Source organism: Callorhinus ursinus, unplaced genomic scaffold (assembly GCF_003265705.2).
Source record: "Callorhinus ursinus isolate GAN/ISIS: 27379988/994484 unplaced genomic scaffold, GSC_fseal_2.0 scaffold24, whole genome shotgun sequence".
In the NCBI taxonomy this organism is placed as follows: domain Eukaryota; kingdom Metazoa; phylum Chordata; class Mammalia; order Carnivora; family Otariidae; genus Callorhinus; species Callorhinus ursinus.
Window position 1 is genome coordinate 25,627,115 of NW_027397086.1, and position 19,629 is coordinate 25,646,743.

General features: G+C 33.5%; 1 long non-coding RNA gene across 2 annotated transcripts in view; it reads right to left on the reverse strand.

The window, feature by feature from the left end:
* LOC112836565 (uncharacterized) overlaps positions 1 to 19,429 on the reverse strand; it is a 34,089-nt gene extending 14,660 nt beyond the window's left edge. Inside the window, exons 1-2 of one of the 2 annotated variants that reach the window (XR_012373533.1) lie at positions 19,364 to 19,412; positions 11,084 to 11,149 (exon numbers count right to left, since the gene is read on the reverse strand). This is a non-coding gene — a long non-coding RNA (uncharacterized lncRNA). Of the gene's footprint in view, positions 1 to 11,083; positions 11,150 to 19,363 lie in introns of both variants that reach the window. The other variant, XR_012373534.1, reaches the window with a different exon arrangement.
* Between the last annotated feature and the right edge of the window lie 200 nt (positions 19,430 to 19,629).

A 19,629-nucleotide genomic window follows, 5' to 3' on the forward strand; every position in this document is an offset into this window, starting at 1 on the left:
AGGTATCATTTCTAAAATGTCAGAGCAGCAGAGTATCTGAGTATCTGGTATTTGAAACATTTCTTTTTTGGAAATAATGTGTTTCTTATTGTTTTATAATTCCCAGTGTTTGACATGGATATTATGAAGAATTACAAGCAATCACTTTTCTTTCTCTGTTTATATCTCTGGCATGTAATATTTTATATTACTATGGATTAAAATAGCACATACAGTGCAGGATTGACTTTGGTCGATATGACTTGCCATTTATAAAAAAATATTTGTTTTCAGTTTATTAATGAGTTTTAAAACCATACAATTTAATTTATTGGGAAATTAAAATTTCTTTCAGTGCCTTTATACTACTAAGAAAACCTGAAGCCCAGAGGCGCCTGGGTGGCTCAGTTGGTTAAGCGTCTGCCTTCATCTCAGGTTGTGATCCCTGGGTCCTGGGATGGAGCCCCACATTGGGCTCCCTGCTCAGCGGGGAGTCTGCTTCTCCCTCTACCCCTCCCCCTCTCATGCTTGCTTGCTCTCTCTCTCTCTCTCACTCTCACTCTCTCTCTCAAATAAATAAAATCTTAAAGAAAAAGGAAAAAAAAAACGAAGTCCAATAATATTCAAATTACTTGTCTAGATTAACTTTAGACTTAAACTCCATTCTCCTGATGACTAGTTAACCAGCCTAAAGTCCCTCTAATTTAGACTAGGGTATTTCAATAATGTATCAGCATGAATTTATGTGGATTTATAAGTATATATCATTTGACCTACAACCGTCATTCATTGAAATCTCTTTTTATGGATATGAGTGTGACTGTTTTGAAAAGTATCAATGCTGGGGCACCTGGGTGGCTCAGTTGAGTGACGGACTCTTGATTTTGGTTCAGGTCATAATCTCAGGGTCCTTGGATTGAGCCTCAGGTGGGGCTCTGGGCTCATTAGAAAGTCTGCTTGGGATTCTCTCCCCTCTCTCTGTCCTTCCCCTTGTTTGCATGTTAGGGTGTGTTCTCTCTCTAAAATAAATAAATCTTTAAAAAATATATCAGTGTTAAAGTAAAAAAAATGCAAAAACAATTTAGCCTGTTATCAATATTCACTACTTTCAGAAATCATATATGAAACAGTTTTCTAGTGGCCTTTATATCTATACTCACCATTATATGGTTTATATGACACTAGATACATCAGTTTTCCCTTATTCTATTCAATTCTTAGTAGAATTTAAGGCAATGTAAACTGATTAATTGAAATGTAAAAAAATAGGAATTACAGAAGTACTTCTTGATGACATATAAAGATAAGGGGAAAACATGATATATTCTGGAAAATATCCTGTTAGAGCTGACTCCTTAATAATATTGTAGAGAGATAAATAGATGCTTTACCTTTACCTTTTCTTCAGTCATAATTCATTTTGTTATCATGCTTTTTAGAATCAGTGCTATTTGGATGTGAGATGGTATTTTTCCATGCTGCTCTGGGTTTAGTATTTTATATTCTTTTTCTTGTCCCTCCTTCATGATTACATAATGGATGAGCTAGGATTCAAATGCAAGTTTTCAGTTTCCATATTTTTCTCTGTAGTATATTCCTGCAAATACACTTCATGTAACTTACTAATTAGAGTGCAATATTTATGAAGAGACACACTAAAGGATATAGGGAGTGGGAAGAGTAGTAGCAGGACAGATTCCTTTGAGACTAATGGAGCCAAGCAATTATTCATTGAACAATTGCCTTTCTTAAGAAATTATATAGTGGGGACTTTACACATATGATGTAATTTTAGCATAACTATACATTTTTGCAGATAACAAAAATGATGCTATGAAGAAACTGAGGCTGCGGTGTTAAAGAAAATTCCCCCACATCTCAGAACAGTTAAGCCACAAAATCATGGTCTAAATCGTCGTGTCCAATGAGATTTGAATTCAGATTGAATTCAGATTGAAATCTTGGTTTTACCATTAAGTGTGAAAATTTACTCCTGTTACTTAACCTCTCTGCTTTAGTTAAACAGAGATGACATATTTGGATTTTTATGAAGATTAAATGACAATGCAAGAAAAGTGTTTAGCAAATAGTGGCCAATAAATATTAGTTGATTTTGCTATTGCTGTTATTTCAATTTAGAAAGGTTTTGTAGATTAAGCATTTCATTAGTGATTTGAAATATGATTATAATATTGAAATATTTTTTGGATTTTGCCATTGCTTTTACAGAATTTTCCTGGTTGTACAGTAATGTGATCTATGACTTCTCACTTAGTAGATGACTTCTAACTTTTCTGTCTCTTTTCAGTGATTGCTATTTGCTTTTTTCATTAATAGTACTTGATACCTCCTAGAAATAAAATTGAATACATGAATAAGTAGTGATTTATATTTTAAATATATCTAACAGTTTTTTTAATTTTTAAACTTATTTTATTATTATTATTTGTTTCTGATATGGAATTAGGACCATAGATATAAAAACAGATTTCCTAAATTTTTACTAGCACTCAATTAATAAAGCACAAATAAATGGACTTTTCAAACAACTAGATTATGACATTTATTCACACCTCCAGAATGTGAAATTTTGTCTTCATACCTAATAATACTTTTTAATGATTCACATTAAGTTCAACACTGAATATATAGAGAAAAATATTTTGTTTTATTACTAAATGCAGTCTTTTGATAAATTAATACTTCTTGTATGGTATAATAGTGTGAGAAATAGAAATATTAAAATATAGAATAACAATTAGAATCTAAATAATTCTGTTTTTCTCCATGTGACATACATCCCACCAAAAGGCACAAATAAAGTTTAATTAGTACTTGGGTGGCTAAAGGGAACTCATGCATTTTTTTTTTTTTAGGAAATGTAATTATATATGCAATTGAAAATGGCTGAAAATATGAGTCAATCCCCTTTTATTAGTGGAACATAAATTCTGACAATTATCTAGTAATAAAATCTAGATTTATTAATATCTGTGCTACTTCTACTTTCTGTAGACTATACAAGATATTTATGGGTAGATGATGTGACCATCTTTACTCTGCATAGTTGCATGAATTAATTACAGCCAGAATGGAAAATCTATTAAATTTTTCCATGCAAATAAGTTCACCATTTTAATTAATATTTGTAGTACCAATAATAACAAATGTTTCTAAATCTAGAAAACTGAATTGATGATAATTTAAAGACATTTTAACTTACTGCAAAAGCTAATGCATAGTCCACAAAGATTGGACAGAGAACATTTTGATGAAATTTGAATGCCCAGAAGGCAAGGATCACATATGAGGTAAGTGATAGTTTCTCATATACCCTCCTGCTATTAAACATTATAAAAATTCATCAAAATTAAAATTCAGTACATATCATAAGACCTTAAATAATAAAACCTTGAAAAGTCTTCATTTACAAGGTTCTGTTGTACTTCCAGTAGGATATTTAAGATTTCCTTTTTCTGTATGTATGTCTTTCCTTTTTAGTTTTCCCATGCTCATGTTTTCAATTATCTCTATGCTGTTTAGCATCTTCTTTTCTTATAACATTTTCTACATGATAGAGCATTATAGAGATAGAATTAAGGACTGCCTTTGGGGGTGAGTTTATAGCCAGTGTTAATGGAATAAAAATTTATAACTCCGGAACTACATCTCTGTTTCTAAATTTAGAACTTGATGTACCTTGGGTATTTATTACTTTACTCTTTCTAAACAGTGTCTCTACTGCAAATGTTTTCTTTCACAGTATTGTCTATGTAATACAAAAATCATTTCAATTTAGTGAAAAGAAAATAATTTATTGACTCTAGAACTTAGGAATTTGAAGCCAATTTTATTCCAATAATTATTCTGTATGATTGTTTTATATATAAATATATAATGAAAGTTCCTGGATCTATAACAATACTTTTAATTTTTTTAATTAAGGGCCTTGTCATAGGATATCCATGCATCATGAGTAATTTATGAAGTATATCTGCAAAAATTCATAAAAATGATGAAGAAAGAATTAATTTGATTGCACGCACACATATACATTAGCACACAGATATATAACTGAGATTATATGTATATATGAGATAGTGCTTAATTTTGTCAAGTTTTTTTTCAAATACAAAGAATGTAATATTTTAGTAGTGATGATGCCTAAGTTAGAACATTTTAGTTTTCAGTAGCTTATTTTAACCTTTTTATTTTGTCATAATTTCAGTCTTCAGAAATGTTACAATACTAGACTTAATTTTTCTTCTTTGGTAGCAGATAACCCCTATCAAACCTAATTACCTAAAACATTTTACCTTAAAACTAGAAATTTTAAATGCAGGTAACAAGAAAGTGTATCATTCATCCATATTTGTTGCAAGAAAATCTTATTTCTCTTGAAATTTAGAGATCAATTTGTTATAATTAAAATTGTTTTAATCTTCATTTAAATTTATACATTTTGTTTACAGTCTACATGAAAATATACTGACCCTATCTCTAAGTATATTCATGAGAATTTTTATATTTAGGACTAAAAATGAGCTGTATATGAAGCAAAAAAAGAATAAGGTCAGTTTTCTTGGACATTTAAACCTGTGTTAATGATGAAATTAAAAAACATTCATTATTACCAGGAAATTCTATATTTTACACATCAAATATATTTTTCCTGATAATTAAAATATGTATATTTCTATGGTTTTGATTAGAACATTAATTTTTTTTCTATCTCCAAGAAAGCCTGATAATACTGATTCCATTTCTCCTTTTAAGTAGAGCCACCAAATAAAACTTAGATTGGAGATAACTTTGTTAGAAGGGTGAATAGAGACATAAATTTAGTAATCAAAATTTTTGCTTAGTAGGCAGAATTAGAAGCAGTGGAATGGGACTTTGAAGACCAGCATTCTCACCCAAATTCTGTCACTGAGATATAATAAAAAGTTGAAATATTACTTAATCTCATTTGACCTCAGTTTCTTTATTAATGAGTATTAGGGATAATCTCTCAGATTTCACCTGTTAAAATATCTACATAGTGTGGAAAATCCAAATTTTAGAAAGTTTAGAAAATTTGATACATCTAGAAAAGGTATTTTAAGATTGAAAAGCCAAGAAAAGTACTTTTCCAAGAAAAAGGTACAAATAAGAGATTCTTTAGTAAAGTAACACTTCCAAGGTTAGCCATCTAATCCTAGATACTAATCCTTTTTTTTCATTATGGTGAGAACACTTAACATGAGATCTGTGATCTTAAAAACTTTTTAGGTACACAGTATAGTATTGTTAACTAATACATGATGTACAGCAGATCTCTCTAACTTGTTAATCTTATATAACTGAAATTTTGTACCTGTTGAAGAGCAAATCCCCATTTCCCCCTCCCTCTATCCCCGAAACCACTATTATACTCTGTTTCTATGAGCTTGACTACTTTAGATGTCTCAGATAAGTGGAATCATGTAGTATTTGTCCTGGGACATATTTATTTCACTTAGTGTGATGTCCTCCATATTCAATCATGTAGTTGCATGTGAAAGGATTTCCTTCTTTTTTAAGGTCAAATAGTGTTCCGTTGTATGCATTTATCCATTTTCTTCATCCATTCACTTGTTGATGGACATTTAGGTTGTTTTCATATTTTGGCTATTCGAATAATTCTGTAGTGAATGTGAGAGTGCAGCTGTCTCTTTGAGATCCTGTTATCAATTCTTTTGGATATATACCCAGGAGTGGGAAGACTAGATCATTTGGTAGTTCTATTTTTAATTTTTTGAGGAATCTCCATACTGTCTTCCATAGTGCTAGCACTATCTTACATTCAAATCAACAATATACACGGGTTCCAATTTCCCCACATTCTCACTCACACTTACTATCTTTTGTTTTTCTGATAACATGCGTGAGGAGATTAGGGATAATGATTAGGGTTGGCAAGCATATTTTCATATGTTTGTTGGCCATTATATATTTTCTTTGGAGAGATGCCTATTCAAGTCCTTGGACCATTTTGTTGCTGAGTTGTAGGAGTTTTTGAAATAGTCTGGATTTTTTTTTTTGTTTTTTGTTTGATTTTGCTTTTGTTGACTGTTTTGATGATAAATCTAAGGATTACTGTCAAGAATAATGTCATGTTTTTCCCTATATTTTCTTTTAGGAGTTTCACACTTTCAGGTCTTATATTTAGGTCTTTAATCCATTTTGAGCTCATTTTTGTATATGGTATAAAATAGGTGTCTAATTTCATTCTTTTGAATGTGGATATCCAGTTTTTAAAACACAATTTATTGGAGAATCTGTCATTTCCTTATGTGTATTTTTTGTACCTTTGTTAAAGATCAATTGACTGTACATGCATGGGTTTATTCACAAATGTGTGGAAATTTAACAGCACACTCTTAACCAGCCAGTGGGTCGAAGAAGAAATCAAAAGGGAAATTAGAAAATGTCTCAAGATAAACAAAAACACAAAATGCCAAAACATATGGTACAGAGTAAAAGCAGTACTAAGAGGAAAGCTTGTAGCAGTAAACACGTACATTAGAAAAGATGAAAGATCTTAAATAAACAACCTAACTTTACAACTCAAGGAATTAGAAAAATAACATTCTAAGCCCAAAGCTAGCAGAAGAAAGAAATGATAAAGGCTAGAGCAGAAATAAATGAAATATAGAACAAAAAGTACAGTAGAAAAAATCAAAACTGACTTGCTTTTTGAAAAGATAAACAAACTTGAAAAACCTTTTACTAGACTAAGAAAACAAAATACAAACAAAATAAGAAATGGAACAAGAGACATTTACAAGGAATGCTTCAGAAATAAAAAAAGGATCATAAGGGACTACTATGAACAGTTATATATCAACATATTAGATAACCCCGAAGAATGGTTATATTCCTAGAAATATACAGCCTACCAAGACTACATCATGAGGAAATAGAAAATCTGAAGGGATTAATAATGAGTTAGGAGTTTGAATCAGTAATCAATAACCTCCCAGCAAAGAAAGTCCAGGACCAGATGGCTTGTCTGGTAAATTATAACAAACATTTAAAGAAGAACTAACATCAATTCTTCCCAAAGTTTTCCCAAAAATTAGAAAAGGAAGGAACACTTGCAAACTCATTTTATGAAGCCACCATTACTCTGATACCAAAACCAGGTAAAAACACTACAAGAAGAGAAAACTATAGGCCACTATCCCTGATGGGTATTGATGAAAAATTCCTCAACAAAATGCTAGTAAACTGAATTCAACAACACATTAAAAGGATCATACACCATGATTAAGTGGGTTTAATGCAAGGATAGTTCAACATATACAAACAAGTAATGTGATACACTAACAGAATGAAAGACAAAAATCATATGATCAATTCTGTAGCTGCAGAAATATCATCTGACAACAATAAACATGTTTTCATGATAAAAACTCTTAAACTGGACATAGAAGGAATTTACCTCAATATAATAAAAGCCATATATGAAAAGCCCGTGGCTGACATCATATTCAACCTTGAAAACCTAAAGCTTTTCCTCTAAGATCTCTATCAAGGCAAGGATGCCCACTCTAGCAACTCCTATTCAACATTGTACTACAAGTCTAGAGAAATTGGGCAAGAAAAATAAAAGGCATTTAAATCAGAATGGAAGAAACAAAATTATCTTTGTAGATAGTATGCACTTTTAAGTAGAAAACCTAAAAGATTCCACAAAAATATTAATAGAACTAATGAACAAAGTAGTCAACTCACTGACTTACAGATATTAAATGTAAACTGTAAAGAGTCCTGACCTTAGATTCATGCTGGTGCAGAAAAAGTGACTTACTAAAGATCATACAACTTGTAGTATTAGAACCCAAAACATGTTGACTCCTTTGTGCAGCAGGAGCAACGGTAGTAGTAAAACCAGTGGAAATTATAATGGCAAGCCTTCTGTTTTAAATACTTTATACACATTAACTAATCTAATTATCACAACAACCCTATGCAGTAAATTCTATTATCAAGTTCATTTCACAGATGGGGAAACTGAAGTAGAAAGGTTATCTAAGCAGATAACAAAGTTCGTAGGTTGCAGATCTGGATTTAAAAATGTAGGTACTCTGGTTCTCAGGGTACATACTGGTTTCTTAAAAAGTGAAAAAAAAATTAAGTTGTCATTTTCTTTCCAAACATCACAAACATAAATCGTTTTTAAACTCATAAAAGCAATTTCAAAGGCACAACTAAAATGTTTTGGGTCAGCTTGATTATTAGCACAGATAATGCAGTGTATACATATAGTTGACCCTTGAACAACATAGGGGGTAGGGGCACTGACCCCCCTGCACAGTGGAAAATCTGCATATAACTTTTGACTTCCCCAAAACTTACCTAGTCGTAGCTTACTGTTGACTGGAAACCTTACCAGTAACATAAACCAGTCAATTATAATATATTTTTGTATGTTATTTGTGTTACATACTGTATTCTTAAAGTAAGCTAGAAAAAAACATAAGGAAGCCAAAATATATTTACAGAACTGTGTTGTAAAAAATCTGCATATAAGTGGACCACACAGTTCAAGCATCAACTGTATTCATCTTTAAAGGCCACTTTTAATTGTAAAGAAAATAGGTGATCACTGCCTTCTTTTCCTTGCAGTAGCCCTTAAGCCAAGCTCCTTTGCACTGTAGATAACAACAAAGGGCCAATAGGCAGAGTTCTGAAATTGGATATTTTTCAATAAAAAGAGAGAACTGTACTCTCTAAGAGTAAAAACAAAACTAACAAAAAAAGGACCAATCCCCTGCTCTCCCTATATGAGTGAGGCACAGGCAGTGGTTTGCTGATAAGTGTTTAATAACTCTCTCTCTGGAAAAAAATGTGTTCCACACATAAAGTTATTATAAATTTTACATATAGAATGTGTACCATACAATTTACATGTAGTAATAAATACACTACATTGTTGTTGTAAACTCAGAAAAAAAGAACTAATGAACAAATTCAGTAAATTCATGAGATATGAAATGAGCATATAAAATCAGTTGTGTTATTGTTTCTTCATTTGTTTTTTTAAATTCCACATATAAGTGAAATTTATATGAGATATTTAGATATATCACACAGGCTCTTTAATACAGAGAACAAACTGATGGTTTTCCAAGGGGAGGTGGGTAGGAGGTTGGATGAACTAGATAAAGAGGATTAAGAGATGTAACTTGCAATTATACAATAAATAGTCATGGAGATGAGAAGTACAGCGTAGGAAATTTGGTCAATAATATTATAATAATTTTGGTGACAGATAGTAACTACATTTATCATGGTGAGCACTGAGTGATGTAGGGAATTGTTGAATCAATATGTTGTACACCTGAAACTAATATAACATTGTATGTCAATTATACTTCAGTAAAAAAAAAAAAAAATCAGTTGTGTTCTGTAATAGCAAACTATCTGAAAAAGGAAATGAAGAAAATGATCTCTTTATAATAGCATCAAAAAATAAAATACTTAAACATAACCAAGGAGGAGAAAGATTATGTATACTGAAAACTATAAAACATTGATGAAAGAAATTAAAAAAGCAAATGGAAATCATTCTGTGTTCATGGATTAAACTTAACATTGTTAAGATGTCTATCCTACCCCAAGCAGTCTCCAGGTTCAGTGCAACCCCTATCAAAATTTCAATGACATTGTTTACTAAAATAGAAAAAACAATTTTAATATTTATATGTAACCATAAAAGACCCCAAAGAGCCAAAACCACTTTAATGAAGAACAAACCTAAAGAAATCAACCTTCAGATTTCAAAATATATTACAAAGCTACAGTAATTAAAACAATATGGTACTTGCTTAGAAACAGACATATAGACAATTAGAACAGAATAGAGAGCCCAGAAATATATCCAAACATATATAGTCAACTGAACTTTGAAAGGGGTGTCAGGAGTACACAACTGGGAAAAAAAATGGTCTCTTCAACAAATGATATCAGAAAAATAATATTCACATGCAAAAGAATGAAAATGGGCAATTACCTTATCTTACCCTCTACACAAAAATCAACTTAAGATGGATTAAAGTCTAAAATATAAGACCTAAAACCTAGAAGAAAATTTAGGGGAAAATATTTATGACTTTGGTGTAAACAATGCTTTTCTTGACTCTAACAACAAAAGAACAAGCAATAAAAGCAAAAATAGACCAGTGGTACTACTTCAAAAGATACTTTCACAGCAAAGAAAACAATCAACAGATTGAAAGGCAATTTATGGAATGGGAGAAAATGCTTATAATCCAATTAGTTTTTAAAGTAACCTTTCTTAAGGAGCTAATATGTATACTGCAACGTGGATATCACTGAGGAGGTAGAAAGATAATGTGTGACTCTTTGAAAGAATCTCATGAATACTAACAACTGAAAGGAGACAATGAATGGCATAAGAGATCAGGTAAGTCTCCAGATGTCTACTTCATGCTATAGTGTGGATTGTAATACAGCCATGAGTATATATTTTTTTCTTCTTCAGACTTTTACTTAAATTCTAGTTGGTCAACACACAGTACAATATTGGTTTGAGGAGTAGAATCCAATGATTCGTCACTTACATACAACACCTAGTGCTCATCATAATTGCCCTCCTTAATATCGCCCATTTAGGCCATCACTGACTTTTTTCAACTGGAGTAGCAAAAGTCTAGGACAAGGTTTGAACTATTCCCATCTATAAAAGAGAGTAGTGGCACTTTTAGCTCTGTGAAACACAGGTGGGAAATACTGTTTTGAGTGCAAAACAAATTGTTATTCACATTAGTATTTATTATTTGTAGTTAAAATTATTGTTGATAGTGGTTTTATTAGAAGTACTGAAACTGATAATATCTAAACGTTCTTACAGTTTTACAAAATCAGTGTCTATTTTATATTGGGCATAAAGTGATGTTTGTTCCCCCTACATAAAACAGAGTTCTTAAAAAGTATTCAAATCCATCAGCATGAGTACTATAAAAGTCCTCATTACAAATTATAAAAATTTGAAAAAGCCACAATAAGTTTCTAAAGAAAATAAAACAGTATAACATGTAGAAATCCATGTTCTCACCTTAATAAAGAATATAAATAAATCCTCATCCCATGATTAGAAATCTTGCAATTTTCAGAAATTAAACTGTGCAAAAACAAGCAAGCATGATTGATCAGGAATAAAAACAAACAAACAAACAAAAAACAAGAAGTTCTGGTAGCCTATATATACATATAGTTCATAAAATCACTACATAGTTCATAAAATTTCCCATACATCATCACATTAAGAGAACACTGCAGCCTGCTGTCCATATTGCCACCAACCATCAAAATTACCTTCTTTGGGACTTTCCCCTTTTTAAATAATTATTTTAGTTTGACTTTACTGAGAGTGGTATGTTTCAGTTTGGGATTTTGGAAAGGCTCAATCCAACTAAGTCATACTTTTCACTAGATACTCCAAATTGTATTTATTCATTTACCTAATCTATAGTTAATGACTCTGTCCTACATGCTTGAGATAGTTCTGTATACTGAAGGTACAAGCAGTAAATAAGTCACATAATTTTCCTTTCCCAGTGGAACTTTTATTCTTGTGGGAAAGAGAGGCAATATGCAATACATGATTTAGATGATAGATAAATAGATACAGACACACAGGTGGTTGTGTATGTTACATAGAATAAAGCATGGTAGAAGATAGAAGTTACTGGTAATAGGGAAATGAATAATGAGAGAACAGGCAGTGAAATATGTCTATATCAAAAGGACTACAGACCTTAATGTAAAATGCAAAACTATAAAATTCCTAGAAATAGGAGAAAATCTATATGACTGTGGGTTTGTCGATGACTTTGTAGATACAACACCAAATGCACAATCCGTGAAAGAAAAAAATGATTAGATAAACTTCATTAAAATAAAAAATCTGCTCTGTGAAAGACACTGTTTATAGAACAAAGGACAAGCCACACAATCATAGAAAAGACTTGGAAAAGACATACTTGATAAAGGACTGTTATCTAAAATATACGAAGAGCTCTTAAAATTCAATAATCAGGGAAACAAGGCACCTGATTAAAAAATAAACCAAACACCTTAACAGATACTTCACCAAAGAAGATAGTCAGCTGGCAAATAAGCATATGAAAAAATGTTCCACATTATATGCCATCAGGGAAATGCAAATCAAAATAACAGTGAGATACCACTACATGCCCATTAGAATGACCAAAATCTGAAACAGTGGTAACACAAAATGCTGGGGGAGGATACACATTCTTCTCTAGTGCCCATGGAATATTCTCCAGAATAGTTTACATCCTAGGTCACAAATCAGGTCTCAACCAGTACCAAAAGATTGGGATTATTCACTGCATATTTTCAGACCACAATGCTTTGAAACTAGAACTCAGTCACAAGAGGAAAGTCGGAAAGAACTCAAATACATGGAGGCTAAAGAGCATCCCACTAAAGAATGAATCGGTCAACCAGGAAATTAAAGAAGAATTAAAAAATTCATGGAAACAAATGAAAAAATACAACTGTTCAAAATCTTTGGGATGCAGCAAAGGCAGTCCTAAGAAAAAGTGCATAGCAATACAAGCCTTTCTCAAGAAACAAGAAAGGTCTCAAATACACAACCTAACCCTACACCTAAAGGAGCTGGAGAAAAAAACAGCAAATAAAGCCCAAACCCAGCAGAAGAAGAGAATTAATAAAGATCAGAGCAGAAATCAATGAAATAGAAACCAAAGAACAGTAGAATAGATCAACGAAACTAGAAGCTGGTTCTTTGAAACAATTACCAAGATTGATAAACCCGTGGCCAGACTTATCCAAAAGAAAAGAGAAATGACCCAAATCAACAAAATCATGAATGAACGAGGAGAGATCACAACCAACACCAAAGAAATACAAACAATTATAAGAACATACTATGAGTAACTCTATGCCAGCAAATTAGATAATCTGGAAGAAATGGATGCATTCCTAGAGATGTATCAACTACCAAAATTGAACCAGGAAGAAATAGAAAACCTGAACAGACCTATAACCACTAAGGAAATTGAAGCAACAAACAAAAGCCCAGGGCCGATGGCTTCCCAGGGGAATTCTTTCAGACATTTCAAGAAGAATTAATACCTATTCTCCTGAAACTGTTCCAAAAAATAGAAATGGAAGGAAAACGTCCAAACTTGTTTTATGAGGCCACCATTACCTTGATCCCCAAACCAGACAAAGACTCCATCAAAAAGGAGAATTACAGACCAATGTCCTTGATGAACATGGATGCAAAAATTCCCACCAAAATACTAGCTAATAGGATCCAACAGTACATTCAAAGGATTATTCACCACTACCAAGTGGGATTTATCCCTGGGCTGCAAGGTTGGTTCAACATCTGCAAATCAATCAACGTGATACAATACATTAACAAAAGAAAGAACAAGAATCATATGATCCCCTCAATAGATGCAGAAAAAGCATTTGACAAAGTACAGCATCCTTTCTTGATCAAAACTCTTCAGAGTATAGGGATAGAGGGTACATACCTCAATATCATAAAAGCCATCTATGAAAAACCTACAGCAAATATTCTCAATGGTGAAAAGCTGAGAGCTTTCCCCCTAAGGTCAGGAACGTGGCAGGGATGTCCACTATCACCACTGCTACTCGCATAGTATTAGAAGTCCTAGCCACAGCAATCAGACAGCAAAAAGAAATCAAAGGCATCCAAATCAGCAAAGAAGAAGTCAAACTCTCACTGTTTGCAGATGATATGATACTTTATGTGGAAAACCCAAAAGACTCCACCCCAAAACTGCTAGAACTCATACAGGAATTCAGTAAAGTGGCAGGACATAACATCAATGCACAGAAATCAGTGGCATTCCTATACACCAACAACTTGACAGAAGAGAGAGAAATTAAGGAGTCAATCCCATTTACAGTTGCACCCAAACCATAAGCTACCTAGGAATAAATCTAACCAAAGAGGCAAAGGATCTGTACTCAGAAAACTATAAAATACTCATGAAAGAAATCGAGGAAGACACAAGGAAATGGAAAAACGTTCCATGCTCATGGATTGGAAGAACAAACATTGTGAAGATGTCAATGCTACCTAGAGCAATCTACACATTCAATACAATCCCCGTCAAAATACCATCCACTTTTTTTTCAAAGAAATGGAACAAATAATCCTAAAATTTGTATGGCAGCAGAAAAGACCCTGAATAGACAGAGGAATGTTGAAAAAGAAAAGCAAAGCTGGCGGCATCACAATTCCGGACTTCCAGCTCTATTACAAAGCTGTCATCATCAAGACAGTATGGTACTGGCACAAAAACAGACACATAGATCAATGGAACAGAATCGAGAGCCCAGAAATGGACCCTCAACTCTATGGTCAACTCATCTTTGACAAAGCAGGAAAGAATGTCCAATGGAAAAAAGACAGTCTCTTCAACAAATGCTGTTGGGAAAATGGGACAGCCACATGCAGAAGAATGAAACTGGACCATTTCCTTACACCACACACAAAAATAGACTCAAAATGGTTGAAAGACCTAAGTGTGAGACAGAAGTCCATCAAAATCCTAAAGGAGAAGACAGGCAGCAACCTCTTCGACCTCAGCCGCAGAAACTTCTTCCTAGAAACATCGCCAAAGGCAAGGGAAGCAAGGGCAAAAATGAACTTTTGGGATTCATCAAGATAAAAAGCTTTTGCACAGCCAAAGAAACAGTCTACAAAACGAAAAGACAACCGACAGAATGGGAGAAGATAATTGCAAATGATATATCAGATAAAGGGGTAGTATCCAAAATCTATAACGTACTTATCAAACTCAACACCCAAAGAACAAATGATCCAATCAAGAAATGGGCAGAAGACATGAACAGACATTTTTCCAAAGAAGACATCCAAATGGCCAACATACACATGAAAAAGTGCTCAACATCATTCAGCATAAGGGAAATCCAAATCAAAACCTCAGTGAGATACCACCTCACACCAGTCAGAATGGCTAAAATTAACAAGTCAGGAAATGACAGATGTTGGCGGGGATATGGAGAAAGGGGAACCCTCCTACACTGTTGGTGGGAATGCAAGCTGGTGCAGCCACTCTGGAAAACAGTATGGAGGTTCCTCAAAAAGTTGAAAATAGAGCTACCATACGATCCAGCAATTGCACTACTGTGTATTTACCCCAAAGATAAAAAATGTAGGGACCCAAAGGGGCATGTGCATCCCTATGTTTATAGCAGCAATGTCCACAATAGCCAAACTGTGGAAAGAGCCAAATGTCCATCGACAGATGAATGGATAAAGAATAGGTGGTATATATACAATGGAATAGTATGCAGCCATCCAAAGGAATGAGATATTGACATTTGCAATGACGTGGATGGAACTGGAGAATGTTATGTTGAGTTAAATAAGTCAATCAGAGAAAGACATGTATCATATGACCTCACAGATATGAGGAATTATTAATCTCAGGAAACAAACTGAGGGTTGCTGGAGTGGGGGGTTGGAAGGGATGGGGTGGCTGGGTGATAGACACTGGGGAGGGTATGTGCTATGGTGAGTGCTGTGAATTGTGCAAGACTGTTGAATCACAGATCTTACCCCTGAAAGAAATAATGCAATATATGTTAAAAAAAAAAAAAAAAGATAGCAGGAGGGGAAGAATGAAGGGAGGCAAATCGGAGAGGGAGACGAACCATGAGAGACGATGGACTCTGAAAAACAAACTGAGGGTTCTAGAGGGGAGGTGGGTGGAGGGATGGGTTAGCCTGGTGATGGGTATTAGAGAGGGCAGGTTCTGCGTGGAGCACTGGGTCTTATGCACAAACAATGAATCATGGAACACTACATCAAAAACTCATGATGTAATGTATGGTGATTAACATAAAAAATTAAAGAAAAAATGCTGGGGGAAGGTATGGAGCTATAATAACTCTTATTCATTGCTAGTGGGAATACAAAATGGTAGAGCCATTATAAAAGACAGTTTTAGAAGCTTATTTTATATGTGTGTGCTATATCTTTACCTATAATTATATGATGTCACACTCAAAAAGCTGTGCAAATTTAATGTATGCAACCTGATGACGTGATGATTTTGGAGATAAGTATACACATATACACCTGTGAAACCATCCCCACAATCTATACCATAAAGATATCCATAACCTCCGGGGCGCCTGGGTGGCTCAGTTGGTTAAGCGACTGCCTTCGGCTCAGGTCATGATCCTGGAGTCCCGGGATCGAGTCCCACATCGGGCTCCCTGCTCGGCGGGGAGTCTGCTTCTCCCTCGGACCCTCCCCCCTCTCATGTGCTCTCTCTCTCTCTCATTCTTTCTCTCAAATAAATAAAATCTTTAAAAAAAAAAATCCATAACCTCCAAAAGTTTCCCTCTACCCTTTTAATGTATTATCATCATTTGTGTGATAAAAACTTAACATAAGATCCCCTCTTAGCAATTTTTTAAGCACAAAATACTTGTCAGACAACTAAACATATTCTTATCATATAATCCAGCCATTGCACTTCATGGTATTTTCTCAAAATAAGTTGAAAACATATGTCCTTGCAAAAAGCTGCACATGAATGTTTATAGCATCTTTATTCATTATTGCCAAAATTTACAGTCAACCAAGGTGTCTTTTGGTAGGTGAATGGATAAATAATCTATGGTACATCTAGACAATGTAATATTATTCAGCGCTAAAAAGAAATGAGCTATCAAGACATGAAAAGATGTAGAGGACTATTAAATGCATATAACTAAATGAAAGAAGTCTGCCTGGAAAAGCTACCTATTCTATGATTTCAGCTATATGACTCTGGAGACAGTAAAAAGATCAGTGGTTGCCAGACATAAAAGGGAAGGATAGAATGAAACAGTAAAGCACAAAGGATTTTTAGGGCAATGAAATTACTCTCTATGATACTGTAAGAGTTGATATATGTCATCATACATTTAAAAAAAATTGAATGTACACCACCAAGAGTGAAACCTAATATAAATTATGTGTTTTGGGTGATAATGATACATCAATGCAGGCTTATTAATTGTAACAAATATACTACTCTGGTGGCCGATATTGACAAATGGGAGGAAAGCTATGCATGTGTGGCTGTACATACCATAAGTGGGAAATCTCTGCACCTTCTCATCAATTTTTCTGTGAACCTAAAAATGCTCTAAATATAAATTACGTCTGGAAAGGCAAAATTTAAGCTGAAAATAAATAATTTGGAGTTAGCAATATGAAGTCCTAGAACTGGGTTATAGGCAGAAGAAACAAGGTTGAAGCCTTGAAACTGTTATGATCTGTATAGTTAAATATAGAAAGAAATCCAGTGTGACAAGAGCATGGTAGACAATTTTGCTACCACATGAAGGCAGATAAGTAGTCAGAAGCCAGATTATTAAAGCTAGAGCCAAAGAAAAGCTTATGTTAAATGTAACATCAGTACACTAGAAGATTTAGAGTAATAGAGGAACATGATTTCTGTGTTGAGAATGGGACGTTGGATGGTGGTGAGAGATGAAGCAGGCGGCTTTCCCTGCATTTAGGGGGCTTTGGGATTTCCAAGTGAAATATAATGGCTGATTAGACTTCTAGTGTAGAAGTGATAGAAATGGAGTGAGGTAGACCAATTCAAATATTTCAGTGGTAGCCAGGCAGGACTTAATAATAGATAAGCCTGGTGAAAAAGAAAAAAAGAAAGGAGAATTATGAATGACCCACCAATTTCTGATTGAATCACAAGTTAGATGTCATCATCATTTACTGAGTTGGTGAAAACCTGGGGAAAATAGGTTTGGGTGGAGAAATATTGAGTCTTCTTTGGGACATGTTAATTTTGAGATGTCTGGAAGACAGTCAAGCAGATGCTTTAACTTAATATTTGGACACATGATTTTGGAACTGAGTGGAAAAATCAGTACTGGATTTAAAATGTAGCTTTTAACAGAATACGAATGATGTTTAAAGCCACGGGAATGGAATGGACTAATTTTAAAGAAATACATAGAAGAGAGGGGTTAGGATAAAAAGGCACTGCAATTGGAACTTCAAGAGGTTGGGGGACCTTCATGCATTTCAGTAGAATAGTAAAGGTAGGAGCTCAATTATTCTTACACTATACCTATTAAATTTTAATCTCAAACATGATTTTTGAATACCATGTTAGAAAATAATCTAAGGGCTTCATTTTAGAGGAATAGAGGATTTTAAATGATTCCCTAAATCCTCAGAGAGATGCTAACATTTCCAGAAAATTTTGAAAATCTGAATATAGAATTTTACTTATAAGCAGAGGGAGAGGAAGAATGAGTTCTTGGAAGAGGGAGAGAAAATTGGGGCAGGATTTGACTTTTCGTCATTACAGCTGATTCAGATATGCAAGATAAGGCCACCTGGAAGACCACAAGTTACAAATGGACATGAATCCTTCAGTAGATGTTGTAGGGTAACAAGGGCCAGTGTTTAAAGAGCAGGTAAGACAATACCTCATTATTCACAGAAAACTAGTTCTTGAAAACATGTGGAACTAGGAGTATCAAGGAGAAGCTTTATTTTGCATCCAGAATTTATATTGGGAGGGATAAAAAGGAGAGAAAATCACTTAGCAAGTTCTGCAACAATGTTGAGTTTACCTGAGAGAATGTTGAAGAGATTTAATTGCTACTAGTTGGGTATTTGAAGAGTTTTGCATTTTGCTTTATGTTGCTCTTTATTTTTCTTCACATTGATAGGACTTAAGGATCACAAGGGAGTTTAATATAGTTGTAAAGATTTAAAATTTTTGTTTTCACATCTAAATAACTTATAGATGTTTTCACTCTGTTAGACTCTTGAATTCTGGTGAATCTGGCTTTGCATATGTATTAGCAGTTTATCAGGCATCTCTTTAATATGCCTTATTTATTTATGTATGTTGGTAGTTTGGAAAATTTTGATTTTCAGCCTATCTTAAATGGAGAGAAGTTGGCTACTATTTTCTGTTTGAAGAAAAAAAAACCTCTTGATAAGTAATTGTTAAAGTTATCATGTATCATAAGCCAGTCTCCTCTCTCATGATAAATAATTCTACTTAACTTTTTCATTGATACTTTTAAAGTCTTCATTCTGTGGTATTCTTGCCAAATTCATCAGTAATTTCTTATTAATGAGAAAGCCCAAAGTAAATGCTACTAAATTCTGCCAAATTCCAGTAAAAACATAGCAGATTCCACAGACTTTTATAAGAATGGTAGATTTCAATTCAAACTTTAAATTGACTCAATTATTGTTTAATCCAATTTGACTTAATATAAAACAAAACTAACTTACCACGGTATGTTTATCTTGGCTCAGAAGTGGAACATTCAACATCCATCAACCTGGTTGTGGCTATTTACACTTCAGGGATGGTGGTATAGTTTCACAAGGAAATCATATTTTCTTATTTTCTTCCTTCCTTCCATTCTTTTTTCTTCCTTCCTTCCATTCTTTTTTCTTTCTTTCTTTCTTTCTTTCTTTCTTTCTTTCTTTCTTTCTTTCTTTCTTTCTTTCTTTCTTTCTTTCTTTCTTTCTTTTTCTTTCTTTCTTTCTTTCTT